The sequence below is a fragment of the Antrostomus carolinensis genome, unplaced genomic scaffold (assembly GCF_000700745.2).
Source record: "Antrostomus carolinensis isolate BGI_N321 unplaced genomic scaffold, ASM70074v2 scaffold4847, whole genome shotgun sequence".
NCBI lineage: Eukaryota > Metazoa > Chordata > Aves > Caprimulgiformes > Caprimulgidae > Antrostomus > Antrostomus carolinensis.
The window spans coordinates 1-4016 of NW_010326495.1; positions in this window are offsets into that span (position 1 = coordinate 1).

A 4016-nucleotide genomic window follows, 5' to 3' on the forward strand; every position below is an offset into this window, starting at 1 on the left:
GGCCGGGGCTGCGGTGTGGGGATCCTGGGGGACACCACTCAGGGTCACCCCGGCACCAGGAGCCCCAGAGACACCCTTCACCGGGTGCCGAGACTGGGGGTCCCCCAAAGGATGTCCTACCTCCGGCACCCAGTTTGCCTCCCACCCCCGGGACTGGGATCCCGAAGGATGCTCCATCTCAAATCCCTGGTTCAGGGTTCCCAGGATTGGAGTCCCAAGGGGCACCCTGGTTCTGACACCCAGGATCTCAAAGGGCACCCCATTCCCGGTGCCAGGACCAGGATCCCAAAGGATTCTCCCTCCCCAGGACCAGGATCCCAAAGGATGCCCCATCTCAGGTGCCAGGACCAGGATCCCAAAGTATTCTCCATCCCCAGGACCAGGATCCCAAAGGATGCCCCATCTCAGGTGCCAGGACCAGGATCTCAAAGTATTCTCCATCCCCAGGACCAGGATCCCAAAGGATGCCCCATCCCATGCCCCCAGGCTGGAAACACTCTTAGGGTCAGCTCCAGCTCTGTGCAGGGATCCTTGCAGGCTGCACCACACAGGCTAAAGTGGTTGTTTCTGCCCTAAAACGTCCCAAAGCCGGTGCCATTCAGTGCCAGAGCCGGGCTGGCATCGCACGTTGCTGGTTCAGCCTTTGGGATGGTGCAATGGGGCCGTGCACTGGCAGCAACCCGCTTCCCAACCATGGCTGTGGGATCCCATCCGGATCCAAAACTGCCCCCGAGAAAGGGACTGAAGAGAAAATAAATTAAAAAAGAAAAAATCTGCCTGGAAGCAGATGGTGCAGCTTGGGGTCACGGTTACCTCTGAAATGGTGCTCAGCCTCCAGCCTCCGCTCCTGGGCTGCGGGTCCCATCCTGCCCGTGCACCCCGTGCCGCTCCCGGGAGGGTTTGGGGGAGAGCAGAGCTATTAAATATTCCAGAAAAGCAGCAGCGTGCGACCGCGTCCCTCCGCCTTTGTCTGCTCCTGACCTTTCCCAGTGCTTTGTGGCTTCTCCGGGCTTTTTTTTTTTCTTTTTAAGGAATTTGCCTAGAAACAGCCCACACGAAGGGAAAAAAAATCCCAAAACAAAGAAATAATCTAAACAGCTGGTTTAGCAAAACAAGCAAGGCTTTACAACCACAGATTTTTTTTTTCCTATTATTTTTTGACTTGTATGTAAAATATGAGAAGTTCAGGAGAAGCCATTTGGCTGGAGGAAACACTGACTCGGCAAAAGCGAGCCAGGATGGGGGTTAGGATTTATATTCCAGCAGCATCTTCGAGGGCTGGCGGAGATGAGAGGCCCTTTGTCGTAGGGAGAGCGCGGCCACGCCGCACAATGGAGCAGGGCCAGCCCTGGCTGCCTGTGCTGTGCAAACCCCAGCCCCAAAACCCAGGAATTTAGCCCCAAAGAGAGCAAAAACTTCTCCCACCTCCCCCAGCTCGTGGGCTGGATGCAATGGGAGCAAAAAAAATAAAATAAAAAAATAGAAGATTTTGCTGTGGGCGCCTGCGTGAGGACCAGGAGGAACTTGGTTGGAGAACTGGGGATAAATCCTGGTTTGGTGACATCCTGCTCAGTGGGTCAGGAAGGATCAAGCCTGGATGGAGGCTGAACATGAGGAAGAACTTTACTGTGAGGGTGACTGAGCACTGGAACAGGTTGCCCAGAGAGGCTGGGGAATCTCCCTTCCTGGAGATATTAAAAACCAGTCTGGACAAAATCCTGGTCCATGTGCTCTAGGAGGCCCTGCTTGAGCAGGGTGGTTGGACTAGATGACCTTCAGAGGTCCCTTCCAACCTCAACCACTCTGTGATTCTGAGGCATTTATTTACTAAATAAAAGAAATCTGACTTGCTCCAGCAACCTGCGAGGCTGGGACAGGCTGCCAGCTCCTCCTTACCCGCACAGCAGCTGTGAGCATGAACCCAACAGGAACCAAACCCACGTGGTTTTGACCAAAACTTCTGCCCCGCTGTGGTCCTGGCCAGCGACTGTGAGCCTGAGCATCCCCCCCGGCTGCCGAAAATCTCCCAGGAGAAGGATGCGCCGAAGTCAGAACCTGTGTTGAGCTGCACAGGGATGTGACAGCACCTGTTTTGCGGGTTAAATCAGCATTTCTCTGCTAAAAGCCACGCAGGAAATGTGTCCGACGCCTTTAAACCGTTTGTTCTGATGGATTTACTTCTGCTTCTGCTCCCAGACTGACCCTGGAGGTCAAGGCCCTCAGTCAGACCCAGGCATAAAGTACCAGCTCCAAATTTTCCAAAATTCAAATTATTTCCTCCCAAGACTGAGCAAGCATCCAAACTCCCTTCATTCACACCCTGGCAGCTTCCCACTATTTCAACTTTAAGACCCTCAAGCCCATTGTCAGTAAATACCAAACCCTACGACACATTTGGACACACGTTCGCCTCAGAGCATCTGTTCACCGTTCGTTACCCAGCCTCCAGGAACCAGATGGGAAGAGACTTGGCTTTTAAACAGGCCTTTGCTCGCACCTAATACGTGTTTCTTCGAAATAAGGTTGCTGTTTCCATTTGAGTCCTCCTGAAAATCCTCAGGTTTTGAGGTTCTGCCTGGGATAAAGCCCTTCCTTATTGATGCAGCTGATGCTGAATTTTTATTTGGGCAAGACACAAGGAGAAAACATAATTATTTCCAGAGCTCTGACCCAGTAGCACAAAGGATTAATCAGGATTAAGATGAAAGCTGTTTTCATCACAGACCCAAACCCAGCCCAGCTCAGGAACGATTTGAAATCCCTCGCCCTGGTCAAACAGCTGCTCCTCTGGCTTCGATACCAGATCTACTTTCACCCTCTCTTGCTACCAATTCAGGGGGCTTTTTGCCATTTTTCGTCTTCATAGTTGCGGTGGGCTCTGCCTAAGAAAGGTACTTGGTGTCTTAATTCCCCTTAAAATCAATAGTAGTTCAGATACCCTGAAGGCTGACAGACATCTAAAGGAGCTGGGTATCCTCAGCCAGATGTTTCCAGGTCCTAATTAACTGCAGGCAGCTCCTGCTCCTCACCGGCGCTCCCGACTAACATTAGGAATTTCAAATTACAGCTCCAGATAAAAGAAACAAATTCACTAAATGGTTGGGGATGAGGCGAGGGGAGACTCAGCTGATTTATCTTTACGTGCTGTCCAAGAGCTGCAACACGATGTCTCCAAACACACTGCGTGCCACGGCTGCTCTGGCCGCGCCGCAGCCACGACTTGGCTTTGGCTCCAGATTGCCAAAGGAAGGGCAAGAATTTAGATAAACTCTCAATCCTAAGGCTTTAACCTTAAACCAGAGGTTATTGCTCTGCTGGTTAACTTTTGCTGCTCATACTCTTTACCTGGACTGAATAACTCAAAGCCTCTGCTCAGTGTACTAAGAGAACCTGAAGGTTGCTTTTAAAATTTTAATTAAGAAATCAGTCACTTAAGTTTTGCTGTATGGACACTGCTCAGAAATACATCAGTGCTGACCGTGCAACTGCTTCTACAGGGAGTTTTGTTTCCTGAGAGGTTTGGAGCTGCCTCAAGTGACAGCAGGGACAGACAGCAACTAAAAGGTACGGCCGGTGAGCAGCATCTCTTCCAAATAAATAAAGGAAATTTAATGCATCTTCGTGGTACGAGCTGTGGGCTGAGAGCTGGAAGGGTCAGGAAGGTGGCTGGGGGTTGTATTTTTGGGTGGGACTTGGTAGGAAGAGACGCTTGGTCTTCACATCTCACCTGGATTCCCAAACGGTTGAGTCTCCTTCATAGGGGATGTTTAAAAGAAAGTGTACCACCACGCTGCCAAGTTGCATCTATGCCCGCGTTTATTTATACTGAACAGCTTTAAAAATACAGAATAAAATAGCTTTATCTACTATTATTCACAACATCTGGTCCAAATATTACATTTTTAAATATTTAATTGTTTAATGAAGCAATGTTAGAAAAAAAATATGAAATTTTTTAAAAAAACCTCCATAAAAGAATTACACATCTCGGAACAAAAAAAAAAAAAAAAACCAAA